This window comes from Symsagittifera roscoffensis, chromosome 8 (assembly GCF_963678635.1).
Source record: "Symsagittifera roscoffensis chromosome 8, txSymRosc1.1, whole genome shotgun sequence".
Lineage (NCBI taxonomy): Eukaryota > Metazoa > Xenacoelomorpha > Acoela > Convolutidae > Symsagittifera > Symsagittifera roscoffensis.
The window spans coordinates 35,581,379-35,598,326 of record NC_087069.1 but is presented as its reverse complement, the minus strand read 5'-3'; the positions used below and the strand labels follow the sequence as shown (position 1 = coordinate 35,598,326).

The window sequence follows — 16,948 nt, the reverse complement described above, 5'->3', positions numbered from 1 at the left end:
CTCCTGGGACTCCCCATCGTTTCCTGCTCCTCCTCCCATGCTGAATGGAAAGATGTTTCCGAAGGTGTTCTTCATTCTTTCTGAGAACGATGATGAGGTTGTTTGTTTTCCAGTTCCGCTTGCCATCATAGTGTTGTCTGTCGGAGATCTTCTAGCTGCCGTTACTTCAGTTGAGATGTCGGACAGTTCCGACATCTCCTCTCGATCCAATGTCCCGGTGGAAGTGGCAAAATCATGGCCTTGTTCTACCGGAGTATATTCACTCGCCAGCCTTCTGCCTCTCCCTTCCAGTTCATTTACTTCCTGGTTGTCATTCATGGTATGGTCCGTATTGACCTCCACTTCTAACAGTTCTCTTCGCTCATCTGAGGTCTTTTGACTTCTCGTTTCAACCATTCTGCCTGAAACCGTCCCCCTTTTGTCAGACCGGGACCGCTTGATCCAATCTACAAAAGGATCGGTCATCGTTTTTCTTTGCTTTTCAGGTATGAATTTCCTAGAGCTATTACCTCGTTTTGGTATCCTTGACTTGTCTAAACTCATTCTTTATTTGTCACTTTCCTATGCCTACTCTTGACTCAATTGCTAGAGACCTTATAGTTTTATTAACAATAATAATGACACAACACAATAAATTTCACCAGATTCTACTAAAAAGTGACCACGAATCCCTGTATGTTGTCAGAGTACAGTTTGTATAAAATTTATTCACACTGACCGATTATCGGTCCAAAGATCTGGAAACTAGCACAATATGATGTTATCAGTCAATTTTAAAAGATAGTGTACTCACTACCCAATCAAGCACAGTTTAGGTTGATTTAAAATCAAAAAACAAAAAATATATATTGACACAATATGAATGTATATATAAAAAAACGTATGTGTCTTGTACTCTTAGTCGGTCGCAGTACAATAGTCGAACCTGTCTTTTAAAGAAAAAGCTTTCCCTGCTTGGTGCTGCACCAAACAGACAAAACTTGAAGGCAGTTATTCGCTCAAGTGGGCGTCTATTGCACCCACCGAGTATTGTGTTACCTATCTGCCTTTGGACTGCCCGAGCTAGACCTACTAAAATCCTCAGGGCAGTCACTTTTCCCAAAAACGTATTATGTTTCAATCCACACCAATGAGTCACGCTCTTTTTAATTTAGACTTAGTGTCGCGAATATCCGAGTTCGGACCTGTTTTGTATTAGTCTGGTTCTTTTTGAGAGGCAAGTTACCAGTGCAGTCACTGATACCTAGCCTGTGTATTAATAACCTAATACCTCTCGCTTTTTAGTCTTTCTTTCGTTTACCTAAGTCCTTAATAAAATGATACCCCTCCGGATTGGCACAAATAGGACCCTTCCGGACTGTCAGAATATAGACCCCTCCGGATTGGGACCCCTCGGAATTAGCAACTATAAGACCCCTCCGGATTCGGACCCCTCCGGTTTTGTGGAAAGTAGACCCCTCCGGATTCGGACCCCTCTGACTTTGAAAAATTTCGACCCCTCCGGATTGGGAGCCCTTAGCTCTGTCAAAGTAGCTTTTTGTAGTTTTCTTAATTTCAGCTTATACCCCTCCGGATACGTTCTGCGTTGCTATTATGCTGTTTGAATTAACTGGGAAGGGTATAGGATCCTTTCCTAGACCCCTCCGGATTGAAGTTAAGGCGCTCATTTGACAATTCACACTAACGGTGAAGGGTCTTATCACTTGCCTAATTTCGCCTCTTCTATGGTTGTCTTGTGCCTTCAGCCCTCCCTTTTTGTCTAGAACTGTCCTAAGTTACTTAGTTCAATCGCTATCAACTTTTGGTAGGGGTATAAGGGTTTTTCAGAAAAATTTATAAAACGTGAAGGGTGTACCCCTCCGGATTTGTGTAATTTGCTAAAAACAATCTCAAAAAAATTTCTCGCTCGCTTTTTCGAGTAATTCTCTTTCCTACTAGTAAGTTCAGCTAATTTCTGATCTAATGGTACCAAGATTGACTCGATATGCTCTGTAGTTCCAAAGTTATTAACCAAAACGTCTTTTTTCCAAATTCAAAAATTTTCTCTCTTATAGGTTCCGCCTAACTTTTTCCGCAAATCTGGTCCTTTCGACCTAAAAATTATTGATATGAGCTCACAAGGCCTATACTCTTCTAGTTCAATGTAAAAGACCCGATCTAAAACGCTTTTGTAGAAAAAATTTGCGAAAAACTATGCTACCTGGACCCCTCCGGATTGATGAATCCACCAAATCAAACACGTTATGTTCGATTTCTCTGCAACCCGGAAGGCTTTCGGGTAGCGGATTTTAAGACTTGTAGATTCACTAGTGGACGTTGTCCGAACAACTATTTTTACTGTCCGACCTCAAAAATTTCAAAAATTTTTCAAAATTTTTAGTGTTTCTTACTATCAAAAATTGGGAAAATTTGGTTTTTGGTACCAAACTAGTTCCAACCACTTCCGAACTAAAGTTAACCGGTTCTACTTATTACAGTAGTGCAGTTACGATGTAACACACTAACTTAGCGCTTTTTTCCGTTGCAAAAAATATCGATATCTCAAAAATCGCGACTTGTGGGGGGATCAAAATATCGCTATTTTGACCCTAAAAACCGGTCTGTTTTCGTTGTTTTTCACTGAAAAACGTAATATGACTATTAATATAGGCTATATGAATAATAATATTAGCAATACTATACCCCTCCGGGTTTGTTTATTATCCGAATTAAGGTGCTTAACTCGGATATTCGCAGTTCGGTGAAGGGTCACTACAGTGCAGCACTGTCGAGCCCCCCACAGATTACTATCTTACTTTTTGTACCAAAAGGGATACAAAACTTGTTAACGATACCCAACAGTCGATTGTTGTTGCCGTTGAGCCCCTTCTTGTTGCTCCTTGAACTGCTTGCCGGATCGGTCTTCACCCAAGACCCTTCCGAATTGAGCGCAAATCAGCTGACCCTTCCGGATTGAGCGCAATTTAACATTAACGTGCTTAAATGCTCAAATAACCCTACAGTACAAGCCTCACAAACGGGCCTCAAAATTGATCGTAAGGATCCTGACTGATATAAATGCCTGTAACAACAATATATCTATCAACAACAAACGGGGGGGTTGAATCACATCTTGTCTGGGGGGATGATTTCTACTGATTTTTTACTTTTTTTACTGTTTTTGGTTTTTTCGGTTATTTTTTATGTTTTTTTGTTTTTCTTGGGTACTATACTACTTTTTGTTTGGTTTTACTTATATCTTTAAGTGTTTTTGGTCACAAACCACTCAGGGGACGAGGGGTTCGCGATTCCCCCCACCCTTCCTGGTTCGTGAATTTTCGGTCTTAACTAAGTTAAAAAACTATTCACGGCAATCCGGAAGGCTTCCGCGTTCCGAACTACCCTTCCGCCCCGGCAGTTTAGGCCTATTAAGGGCGTTAATGTGAGCATCCGCTCGGCGCGGAGTGCTCGTTAACGGTTCCGCCGGTCATGATGTTACGAAAGAATAACACCCAGGAGCGCCATAAAAACATACATGTAACATTCGCCCGGAAGATACATATCGACGGATAACAAAACTAAGTCTTAAGACGACTGGCTAGCGTCTAAACAGAGCTTTGCATGTTTTTCACCGTCTCTACCAAGCCAGTACTTTTCGGTGGTCTTTCTTACATCAGGCTGACAAAAACGTTACTGTTCTCCGGCTTCGACCAGAACGCTCAAATTAACTGAATTACATGCAAAAATAGTGAGCTCATGGCTGGGTCTCAGTATCCCCAGACCACGAGGTCACTCCTAAAAACAGGGCTACTACTTATTATATTACTATTGTTTTTGTTCAGTAGATAAAAATCATCATCTCCATCGAAGATGGATCAACCCTTTCCCCCAACTCCTAGCACCTCATCCTTGTCAAAACTAATCAAAATATCAGTTAAATTCAAGTCAGGACATGACAGGATGCTAAAAGTTTATGTGAGTTAACAAAAGTTTCCGTCCCGAGACCCTTCCGGATTCTTGAATCCGCTGAATCAAGCTCCTTACTCTTGATTTCTCGCTAATCCGGAAGGCTGGTTCTCACCCTTCACCGTTGTTAGCAACGGCCTTGCAACTATTGTAGCAGCACAATAGTTGCAACTCGGAACGTTCTCTGCTATTCTGTAGTTCGTTGTCGTTCTCCAATCTCGATTTTCGTACTGTTCGCAATCGCAGATAAAAGTTGTTCTGTTTTTCACTCGCTTTTTGTTAAAATGGCCGTTTCAGCATTTCTCAGAAATGTGACGTCATCATTCGAATTTTTGAAAATTTAAAATACTAGAATATTCTAGCCCTAACCGTTTGGCTAAACGTTCCAATAACGTCGCTAATCCTTCGAAATCATCAACTAGGAAGGCTTACTGCTCAAAATTCGAATCCTGCATAAATTGCATTTTGGCCATTCTGGTCGAATGTCACATTCTCTTGTTCATGATGTTTGAAGGTTTCAGAAATTTTCCGGTTGATATTGGTGGTAGCTCCGGGATTGAAAATTCGGACGTCGAAAAGAGTGCGTTCACCGGTCCGCCAGAAACCCCTTGCTGCTATATCCAATCTTGCTCCATCTTCGGCACGGTTGGAGTTAGTTTGGACAACTGGTTGGAGACTCGGTTCAATGGAGACGTCAAAGCAAGTTTCGCGTATGATGTTCGCCAGCAGGTAACGCAACTCGTTGTGTCTTTTATGAATAAAACCACCAGTGGTGCAATTAAGGGCGTGGGTGATGTCGTAAGGTTTCCCACAGACGCAGGCAACGGGAAGGTTATCAAGACTGATACCGTATCGGAGGTGGAGGAGGTCTTGAAATACCATTTTGTTGAGAGCATACCCTAACTCTTTGATAGGGAGGGTAGTTAACCACGCTGAGGTGCCTTTCCGTCTCGTATGTTCTAGAAGTCTGTCTTGGCGCTCAGATAGCTTCGGCCGGATAGTTTGCAAGAGTTCTGTTTGCGTCTCGGTGTTTTGTTTCCGAATATAAGCCCTTCTAGATTTCTGATCGGATTCAAAACCAGAGGGAAGATTTTCAGATTGCGTACATATTAAGTCCACGTGTGGTTCGCAAATGTATTCTGAAGCCCGGTTCATTAGAGCACTCTGTCTAATTGGGTCGCGAATGCTCAGGCCGCCCAACCTGGCTGGTAACTGCGCAAGTTCGAGCGACGTGGGATCCAGTTTGCAACCAAATATGGTTTCGAGCAAGTTGTTGATAGAGCTTGAGAGGTTATGCCATGCTTCCGCGGGAGTTTCCATGATGCGCTGAAGGTACGATCATTTGCTTTGCAGGCTGAAAACAAGGCCAGCGTATGCGGCTTGTGGTTCTTGCTCTGCTATTTCAGTCAGCTTTTCCACCATGCTTGTGAACTTCTCTGTTTTTTGCAAGATGAAGTCAGAGCAGAAAGCTGTTGAGCCGATAACACCACCTAAGTACTTCTTTCCCGAAGTGCGAATAATCAACCCGTCACTTTTGAACAGTGCTTCTGCTTCATCGAGGTGTTGTGGTTTGACAACGAGTACTGTTTTGGAGGGCTCCGAGAAGTAACCGTAATTCGGGCCTCGAACTTTCATGAGTTCCCACCATTCTTTGACACGGATAAGTTTCCCTGCACCAGCTCCGTCATCGGCGTAAAAGTTCTTGTGAATGTCGGTCACGGTTTTATCATAGACAAGGGGGATCATGCTGATGGCGTACATGATCATTGCTGCCACGTCTCCTTGAGTGGTGCCTTCGGATGACAGGATGGACTTCCCTCCTACGAACAAGATAGCTGGCTGTTTGTAGAAGTTATTGAGGAAGGGGTGGAGCTGGGGGCATAGAATTTCAATGTTATGGAGAGCCGTACCGCGGTTCAGTCTATTGAACGCGTTTTCTGCGTCAATGAACAGGGCTGCTTGGCACTCGTCGGCGTTGAAGGTCTTCTGCATGGATCGGAAAGCAGATTCAATCCCGGCGCTAATACCAGCGCAGGTTTGGAGGGGGCCAACAATCTCCCTAACTTCGTCTTGAAAGCACTGGATAAGGGCGGACGTGATTATTCTTCTAAAAATTTCTCCGATTCCAATAGGGCGGACGCCAGGTGATTTGTCCAGGCCAACCATGCGGCAGTTTGCTATGGGCTGCATCACTGAAGCGGGTAGTTGCTCTGTGGCAAGAATTCTGGTAAGATCAGCGAGAGCGTGGCAGACGTCGTCGGTTAATTTACCAAAACTATCGGAGCAAAGAATACGTCCCGCGCCTCCAGTGCTGTTGAGTGCGCATTTGTGGATAAGCGCGCCTGTAATGTTGTAATATATCGATGCAGGAGTAGGTTCAACGGGTCCCTTGAGCAAGGCGTCAGCATGCGAAGGCTCGGCGACCGGGTGTTTTCTCTCCAGTTGAGCGATGAGGTCATCGTCTACGGGCAAAGGTCCTCCAGACTCTTCGCCTTCGAGGAGTTGGGTGGCTTGGGTGAGTTTACCCCGCATGATAAGGTCAGTGTACGTTTTCGACAGGTTGACGACTCCCTTTCGGCGCTTGCTTGTAAACTTATCCTGGATTAGCAAGCATTCAGAGACAATTTCGTCTAGATTGCCGTTCGACCAGTGCTCTAAACGGGCTTTAGTACAGTTGTTGTGCTCTTTCACTTTGCTGCGAGCAGATGGTTTCTGTAGCATAAGCGCGGGGAACAAGTGAAAAGTTAAGGAGGCGGAGTGAGCGTTCTTTGGGTCTGAAGTCAAATTTTTCAGAATGCGGATGAACTCCTCCAGGAACTGACTCCCTACTTTTCCCTGTGGAAGGGTGAACAGGTTAGGTACCCAGGTGACAATCCTCAAATAGGCTTGATGGAGTGAGATATAACTGATTGTCCCATGCAGCACCTTAAGATCCTCGTGAGTAGTTTCCACCGGATCCAACCGGAGATCACTTAGTAGTTGAGATAACCCAGTTGATCCGTTCACCGAGGGGGTGACACAGTAGGGACAGTAAAATAGAGAGTTTCTGGGCATTGCTGCAAGTGCTTTCTTTGTAGTTTTGGCACAGCTCATGTGGTACCAGTTGTTACACTGGTCGCATTGGACGCCACTCGAGCTCACGATACCGCTGTGCGGGCAATCCGCATTACCGCATGGTGCTGTGTCTTCTGATTTCTGGGTGAGCAGTCCTGCGTGTGGATCTCGCGTCGCTTCGCTGCTGCTGGCAGACCGAAGTTTTCTCGCCATCTTGCTGGGACGTCAATCACTAGAAACTTGGTCAGGCCAAAGTCTTTTGTCCTTCAATATCGACAAATGTGTTCACAAAAACTGTCGATAGAAAACATGAGAGTAACAAGACGTCTTAACGTGGTAAAGAGACACGTTAAGACGTGTCTCTTTACCATGTTTGCGTGTCTCTTTGTTCGGATGCCATGTTTGACGTGTCTCTTTGTTCGGATGCCATGTTTGCGATGCATAGCTTATGATTGGTACAATGCATCCACAGTATAAGTTTAATTTTGACTTTAATGATGTTTTTTCGAGATATTCCGTTTGATTTTGTAAAAAACTCCCATTGCTATTGAAATGCGATTTTCAGCATTTACTGACCACGAAAGGTTGTCACACATTAAAATACCTAAGTCTTTTTGCGTCTTTGCGGTATCAACAGTTGTATTAAATAGTTTAAGTTCCATTTTCCCTTTGAGGTTTAACAGATTACATTTATTTTCTTTCAGCGGCATTTTATTATCTTTGCACCATTTTTCAACATTTGTCGATGTTGAAAACAATCCGAATTCTCAATGCATTTGGGAAAATCGTTGATTAAAATGATAGAAAGTAGAGGGCCAAGAATTGAGCCCTGTGGTACAACGCTAGTTACTTCTTTCAAAGTTGATGAGTTTTTATTGATTTTCACAAATTGTATTCTATCTGTTAGATAGTCTTGTATTATATCTTGTATTTGAATGCCTAGGCCTATGTTCTGTAGTTTAGCAATTAGAATACTATGAGGAACTGTATCAAAGGCTTTAGAAAAACCTAGATAAAGGACTGATAGTGTTTGAACATTTTTGTCATCGTAGAGTTCATATACTTTGCTCAAAAATTGTACCATTTGTAGTACTGCTGACCTTTTTTGCCGGAAGCTGTATTAAGCGTTTTCCAAGAAAAGTTGAAATTTGGGGTATATATTATCAAAGATAATTTTTTCGAAGACCTTCGAGGCGGAGCATAAAAGGCTAATTGGGCGGTAGCACTCAACTGACGCCTTATTCTTTTCTTCAAAAAGTGGGGGCACTTGACTTGTTTTCCAGTAGGTCGGGAAGAGCCGCTTGTTAATGAATGTGCGGAAGAGAAGATAGAGCGATTTTGACAGAGTTTCAGAAAGATTTTTTAGAATTATATTACCTATACCATCAAAACTTGATGCTTCATTTGTTAAAAGATTTTTGAGCATGAATTCGATTTTGGTTTCTTCAATGTGTATTTGTGTACAGATTTCTTCTGTAGGAGAACAGTTTGCATTTGGTGCGAGAAGGTTAAGATTTGATTCCTTTGATATACACTGATGAAGAATTCGTTAAAAAATGTAGCTTTTTGGGTGTCATCTCTAGTGGATTTTTCCTTGTAAAACATTTTTTGGGGATATTGCCTTGAACTACTTATTTTGTTCAAGTATTTTTGTAGGTCACTGAATCGTCTACTGCTTGTTACTCTTTCTTCGTAAATTGCTTGATCTTCAGTCAATGCTATTTGAAGATTTTTTTCCAGTTTTTTGTGTTTTAGGATAAGGCTTAAAGTAGGTTTGTTTAAAGTAGGTTTGTTTTGCCGATCAATACGCCGTTTTAAAGTTTGTACTCTTTTTAGCATGTGAGACGTACTTGGTGTTGCCCACGGGGGGAGAGTTGATCTGTGTGATGTAACCTTAGGTACATTGTTCTTTATTTTGTCTCATAACCATGCATAACACTGACACAGGAGCTCATTTACATTACTGTAACAATACGGTATGAAAAGTTTGTCTTTAATCTCTTGATTTATTGCTGTCCAATCGGCTCTGCTAAATGCCAGAATCTCACCTTTGTTTATTTCTTTGATACTGGCTTCCATGTCAATTGTTGCAGAGTAAGCATAATGATCTGAGCATGAAATTTTGTCAATGCTGTATGTGTTTGTTGCTGTTTGGTACGTGTGCCAGTTGAGTATCACTCCAGGGTTGTTTGTTAATAAACATCAAGCTGCTTTTTTTGGAGTCGAATAATTGATCATAGTCAAGTTCAATGAGCTATTTCAACACTGTATTTTCATATTCGTCCTTTGAGTGCATCATTTTCCAACGAGTGTATTCAAAATTTATAACTCCCGTAATCGACACTGCGTTACACTTGTGTTGTATTTGTAATTTTGTTAAGTTTTCGAACAAACTAAAGAAGTCTTGTTGTTTCCATTGGTATTTACTGTTTTTCGGGGGATTATAAACACAGCAGAGAATTTGATGATGCCCAGTTTCACCTGTTAGTTCGGCCGCTATGCTTTCTTCATTTTCTTTTTGAGCATCAACTTCTTCGTAATGCACATTTTCTTTTATCGCCATGAGTACACCTCCGTGATTGGTTTTTAAAGTGGAGTTTTTTCTATCTTTGCGAATTATATTAAAACCAGCCAAATGCAGAGCTTTATCTGGTATTTCATTTACCAGCCATGTCTCTGCGAGGCATAGTATATCGTAGTCTGTTTGTAAAATGGCATTTGATAGAGCTGTTCTTCTGTTGATGTCTAAAGTACTTCTGACATTTAGGCATAAAATTTTTAAGTACTCAACAGTAGGTAGCAATTGCTTTCGACTTTTTTCCAATTTCCACTTTCTTCGTCATAATGGTAAAGGACAAGGTGCCTTAGCCCTAGGTTTTTAGCTGATACGCCAGTTTCTATCTTTTTTTGTCTTTTCATAAGAAGTTTGTTCTCAATCAGAAATTCATTTGGGCTGAGCTTTTTTTTGACACAAAAAGAGTTTTGTCGTAGTTTTTCAATTTTGCCAAGGGCATTAGTATCAGTCGTTTTTGCCATTCATTTGATACATTTACATTTTTGTGCGTGGCCTTTTTCCTTCTTCATATTTTCCTAAACGTTTTAAATCTGTGATTTTTGCTTCAACTGTTAAGAACGCAAACAGTTTGTTCACCTTTTCCAAGTCGTGTTCGTGTCTATCTCTTGAATTTTTTGAGTCCAGTTCAAGCAGTTCTCTTATCCGGATTCCGTTATAGCTTGATTCTGTTTGTTTAAGGCATGTTGCTTTAGTTCATTTCTGTTTTGTGGTTTTTTGTTTGTTTCATCTATCTTTTGCTTTAGTGAATCTATCTCTTGTTTAAATGTAGAGAACTGTTCGGCGATTTCATTGAGTTTTGTTTCGGCAATGGATGGACGGGTTTGCATTTAATCGTTGATCATCGACTCTTTCCTATTGTTTCCAACACAACAGTTACAGAGCACGAGGACGTTCTGACTGATCTCCGAAATTCCAAGGATGGCAGCTTCAGATATTCCAGTGCATGTTTTTATCATGTGCATAACATCGCCACAGGCAATGCAATTAAAGATTTGACTTTTAATTCTGATCGGCTTTTTGCATGTTTTACAAAATTTGTCAGATGCTTGCGAGACGCTAGCATTTCTGCGTCTTTCTTCTGAGCCCATATTGCTCAAAAAATCGTCTCAGAACTGACACTCCAATGTATAAAACCTCAGGAGAAGACCAGGCTAGAGAAGACTTATTGAGTTTTTTGATTCCCTTGGACTGATACTCCAAGGTATAAAAACCTCAGGAGAGACTAGTCTCAAGAAAATCAGACTCACCAGAACTAGTGCGATGAGGATTGGGCTGCTTGTTTTTTCTTTGCTGCTGCTCTCTTTGATTTGGTGGGCCGTACTCTGGATTTTGATCTTTGCTGAAGTACTAGTGAACGGAGGTTGTGACGTTTCGAAAGTACTTTGTTGAGCAACTTCAGCTCAAGAGACGGAGGGGGATGTAAATTAGAGAGGGCAACAACTGTATCAACGCCGTTTTGTTGTTTTTGTTTAGGAGAAATCGTTTTATCGCGTCGATGATGAGAGGTTTTGTCTTCCGTAACTTTTCAAAAAAGTGAGGGTACCGTTTCGACGAATGTATATAATTGCAGCTATTTGATGCTGAAAATTCGTGATGATTTCAGTTAACTGCTCCGAGGAACACTTCGTATTAAAATTTTTGGGATGCTTTGTGATACTATTGTTTATCACGTCGTGCCGGAGAATGATTTCTCTGGATTTTAGGGAACCGTTTCTAAGTAACCACTGCAATTTCTTGAGTTTACTCACGTCGTTTGAGTTGAGGCTTAGTCCTCCCAATTTTGCAAAAATTAGTCTTCGATACTTTACCCTTAGATCGTAGGGTAGGTAGTCAAGGGTCCTTCTGAATGAGCTTGCTCCAACTACAATCATGCGATCCACCAACCTGTGTCCAACCAATAGTGTCCACGAGCGTTAGCAGTGGTAAATGAATCCAGTCAAAGTAATTTGAAGTAATTGCAGGGGACCACCACGGCTGTCCCAATATATCAACAATTTATCTGAAGCTATTTAATAAGTAGGTTAGAATTTGATTCCTTTTGATATACAAATATTACTTTACAAATATCACTTTACAAATATTACTGAAATTATGTAACATCTATTATGAAACAATTTTAAACATTTTGTCACAAATTTCTGAAAGTTATCACCTTTTTTATTTTTACAATTTCGTTTTGTCGCTAATTTTTATGCAACATGTAAGTTATTTCAAAAAAAAAAAATTTCAAAAATGTAGCCTTAGTGTCAGCTCCCTACTTCCATACTCATCGCGCGTGTTAATTGCCGGTCTCTCTTTCCTAATGTGCAGCGCTTCTAATGTAAGTAACTTGATTCTGCTGGACGCCTGGTCGATTATTTTCCATTTAAATTCAGACTTACCACTCTCACTACCATACTGCCTTATATGCTGTCCAACTGGGGTATCCTCTTTCCGGTGTTCCTCAATCCTTGTGGTGAGATGTCGAACCATCTGGCCAACATAGAGGGATTTGCACCCCCAACATTCAAGTCTGTACACCACTTTTGTTTTCAGTTCACTGGAAAAGGAGGATTTTAGAGAGGGCATACAAGTTTTCATTTTCCTCGTCGTGAATATTATCTGCGCATTGGTGATATCGCACACTTTTTTTGCTAATGTCTGACTGTGATTCCCCCTTTATTGGACCATCAAGTTGGGTGGTGAATCATTGCTATAATCACAGGGCTTCTTTTTCTCAGCCATGTTCTTTTTGTTTTTTTGCCCTCCCTGATGATCTTTTCGAAGGCATGGGTTGCAACCCGCGACGACCATTTTTGCGGATAGTGGTTATCCAAACACTGTTCACAGTTGATTTTCATAACTTTATCATATTCTTCCCATGTTGACGTACTGCGGAAAACCCGGTGAACAGTTCCTTCAATCACACTTCTCTTGTACTGAAGGTGGACGCAGCTTCTAAAATTTAGTACGGTACCTGTATCTGTTGATTTTTGATACCACCCAAATATAATTTTCCTGCTTTTGTGGGCCAGTCGGTCATATTTGGAAGTTTGACCTTGAGGAATACGAAAAACGTAATTTTGGGGTGAAATGTAGTTTTTCAAAAACTCGAATTGAGCCTGTCATGCTCAACTTTCTCGCGAAAACTGAAAATCTCAGAAATCCAAGATCAGAACAACCGAGTGACAATCGCGGGAAAGTAGTTGAAAAAAGCAGCGGTAAATTGCTGTTCGCAATTTCCAGATATAAATCAAACGCGAGTAGAGCTGCCCTATCCTGAATAGGAAGCAGAGCGATTGTAAACAGAGCAGAGACAAATAAGAAGTGAACCAGAATGAACCCTCAGTAGTAGGTGGACAGCTGGGGTATCCCAATGTTCCAGTTCCAAAACTTATTTCTCGAGTCAAAACTCATTTTCCTTGCTGGAATTCATTGATTACAAACTTCTTGAGTTAAAACTTAATTACCTAATGCTAGAGTTACTGATTAATTTAGTTACCTCAATTCTCGAGTGTGCTGGTATGTGAGCACCCAATTTAGTTTTCTTGAGTGTGTTTTATAAGTGTTATGTTGATCTGAAATGGATCAAAGTTCCACTGTCTAATAAAAAGTAACTGTACGGACTGTTCCGACCCTGTTTTTAACGGCCTTTGCGTATTTTGGGTATTTTGAGACCTAAGTATGGGGACGTTTTATTTTCTAGAGTGGGGGGAGGGTAATTTAATAATGGCCTTTAAGCTGTAACAAGGGTTTTAGTCTCATGTCGCAAGTGAACCGAATTGGCTCCGACTGTTCGAGGTAGAAAAACACAAGAGATAGTGTCCCTGACTCTTGAGCCAATGGTTATAGGGCCTATTTTTCTTTAACCTCATATGTGACCGAAGTAGGCGACGGTTACATAGTGTTTTTATGGCGCTCCTGGGTGTTTTTAAGACATCATGACTACGGAGTCGAACCCACTTGACACAGCTCCGGGCTACATGCCCATTCTAGAGTACCGGTGGCACGGTTCAGCGGGAACGTGTAAACTTTCCGGTCGTAACGTGATAGCTTTTTAAGAAAACTCGAGAAAATTTCCAGGTACGCTCTCCGAACAAGGCCTAGCTAATTGAGTAAGGGGAGGTAACTAGGGGGACTAAAAAATGAGCAAAAAGACAAAAAGCCAAACAAATACCAAAAAAGAATAGAAAAAGGAAAAAAACCATAAAACAAAAAATGACAGTGACTTTTACACCAGATTAGTTGGATCAAACCTTTTTAATATTTAAATACTATACCCAAACTGTTTTCATAACACCCATCGTTTCGATCATTTCAGCAAGTTAAAAAAGTGCCCGAGTGTGGGGCGTTGTCGAGGGTTTTCAGATAGCTTGCAACTTAGCTGGACCACTTGGAGACTTGACTGGAAAAGATGACCAACCAAGCAGGAAAGTGGTTCACAATAAGGGAACCCGACAAATGCTGGACCCAACAAGGGGACATCCAGCACCAACGGGACCGAACAGAGAAGGCACACAGAGGTGTTTTGGTTTGGTCAATCTACGAAGCACTGGGAGACTGGACTGGAACAGGTGACCAGCCAAGTGGGAAAGTGGTGCTGGAGAGAGGTGCTGGACGAGTCAAGGAGACAACCAGAACGGAATCAGGACAATCATAGGGAGACACACAGAGGTGTTCTGGTTGGTCAATCGTGTATCGTTAGAATCCATATTACGTTATAGGAGATAAGTGTAAAATTGGATAAGCGGAACGCCACCGTTTTGAGGAACGTTTTTACTTGAGCAGAGCTTGGAAACAGGTTCTACGGTTTTCTCTCGAGAGGTTTAGCACCCAGTGTTTAAGGTAATTTTCGGCTTAAGAGGGGGGCTAAAAAGGGGGAAGGTTAGAAGGGGGCTGGTTAGGTTAGAGGTTGGCGGTTGCAAATTGTAAAAAGGGGGGACACGTTATAGTAACTAATCAATCGACAGCGTCGATTTAGTTACTTTATATTCTTGCACGCGTGAATTATAGAGAGTGGATATCCAAATTTAAGATCGAATTAAGGTAGGTAGCCTGGTAGGATCGGGTGGGGGGAACGGAGATAGACAGTTTTTGAAACCCGGAAGTACAATACCCCCTCTTAGCAGATCGCTAAGAGGGGGGAGGAAAACGCGTGACAATCAGGTACCAGACAATTTCGCTACGAAAAGGCGACATTGGTCATCTCCGATTTTAGGTGGGTTCATCTTTCCGTTTTTATAATTTTTTATCGTTTGTGTTTTTACGTTTTCGGTACCAATTTTATCAGTTTTTTAACGAACAGGTGATCACAACACATCAGCGAACAAGTTGAATTTCAACTGGTGTCAGATTAATAAAGGGAGATAATTCAGGGGGGTTAGCATTTGAAACTTTTGGCCAGTAAGGTTGGATTTTGGGGAAATTTTTATACTAGAGCTCAAGTGGTGGTACCAGGATAGTGGTTCAAGAGTCCCAACAACGAAGAAGAAGAAATCAGTTTGTCCCAACACTAGGGAAGAAGGGGTCTTGGGACAGAGCGTAAAAGTCTTGGGACAGTACCAAAAAGTCTTGAGACAGAGTGGAAAAGTTTTGGGACAGTACCAGGAAGTCTTGGGACAGAGAGAAAAAATCTTGGGACAACACCAGGAAGTCTTGGGACAGAGCGGAAAAGTCTTGGGACAGTACCAGAAAGCCTTGGGACGGTACGGAAAAGTCTTGCAACAGTACCAGGAAGTCTTGGGACAGAGCGGAAAAGTCTTGGGACAGTACCAGGAAGTCTTGGGACAGAGCGGAAAAGTCTTGGGACAGTACCAGGAAGTCTTGGGACAGAGCGGAAAAGTCTTGGGACAGTACCAGGAAGTCTTGGGACAGAGCGAAAAAGTCTTGGGACAGTACCAGGAAGTCTTGGGACAGAGCGAAAAAGTCTTGGGACAGTACCAGGAAGTCTTGGGACAGTACAGAAAAGTCTTGGGACAGTGCCGAAAAGTCTTGGGACAGTACAGAAAAGTCTTGGGGCAGTACAGAAAAGTTTTGGGACAGTACAGAAAAGTCTTGGGACAGTACAGAAAAGTCTTGGGACACTACTGAAAAGTCTTGGGACGGTACCAAGAGGTCCTGGGACGTGCGAAGTGTTCCGAAATCTGAGCGAAAAGGGTCGTGGTAGGCATTGGGGCAGTGTGAAACATCCAAATACTTAAGCGGAGAAATCAAGGGACCGGTCAGAACGATTAAAATCAAAAAAAATCTGCTCTAATAAGATTGGGGAAGTTTTTATACTAGAGCTCAAGTGGTGGTACCAGGATAGTGGTTCAAGAGTCCCAACAACGAAGAAGAAGAAATCATTTTGTCCCAACACTAGGGAAGAAGCGGTCTTGGGAAAGTGCGTGTGTCCCAACACTGAAGTGAGGAAGTCTTGGGACAGAGAGGAAAAGTCTTGGGACAGTACCAAAAAGTCTTGAGACAGAGTGGAAAAGTTTTGGGACAGTACTAGGAAGTCTTGGGACAGAGAGAAAAAATCTTGGGACAATACCAGGAAGTCTTGGGACAGAGCGGAAAAGTCTTGGGACAGTACCAGAAAGCCTTGGGACGGTACGGAAGAGTCGTGCAACAGTACCAGGAAGTCTTGGGAAAGAGCGGAAAAGTCTTGGGACAGTACCAGGAAGTCTTGGGACAGAATGGAAAAGTCTTGGGACAGTACCAGGAAGTCTTGGGATAGAGCGGAAAAGTCTTGGGACAATACCAGGAAGTCTTGGGACAGAGCGAAAAAGTCTTGGGACAGTACCAGGAAGTCTTGGGACAGAGCGAAAAAGTCTTGGGACAGTACCAGGAAGTCTTGGGACAGTACAGAAAAGTCTTCGGACAGTGCCGAAAAGTCTTGGGACAGTACAGAAAAGTCTTGGGAAGTACAGAAAAGTTTTGGGACAGTACAGAAAAGTCTTGGGACACTACTGAAAAGTCTTGGGACGGTACCAAGAGGTCCTGGGACGTGCGAAGTGTTCCGAAATCTGAGCGAAAAGGGTCGTGGTAGGCATTGGGGCAGTGTGAAACATCCAAATACTTAAGCGGAGCAATCAAGGGACCGGTCAGAACGATTAAAATCAAAAAAAATCTGCTCTAATAAGATCGCGAATTGCAATTTTTTTTACTTAAAAAAATTAGGAATACTTTTCATAATTTTTATCCTTAGAATAGAAATTTGTAAAAGTTAATATTATAGATAGAAAAAAATGTAAATAAGAACCATGAGGCGAAGTAGGGTACCGACAGCAGAGAGGAGAGTACTAGAGTCAAAGACTTATCATAACTCTTCGCAACGAAAAGCAATGCCGTCGGTCCAAAAAGTAAGGAGAAAGAACTTTTCAGTGAGCACGGTCAACACAAGAAGCGCAAAAG

At 41.9% G+C, this 16,948-nt stretch overlaps 1 protein-coding gene across 1 annotated transcript in view; it reads right to left on the bottom strand.

Moving 5' to 3' along the window:
• LOC134853636 (protein ABHD13-like) overlaps window positions 1–11,592 on the bottom strand; it is a 50,772-nt gene extending 39,180 nt beyond the window's left edge. The window contains exon 1 of the mRNA XM_063869639.1: window positions 11,582–11,592. The gene's annotated coding sequence lies outside the window, so the exon portion shown is untranslated. The remainder of the gene's footprint in view (window positions 1–11,581) is intronic.
• Window positions 11,593–16,948: the final 5,356 nt, after the last annotated feature.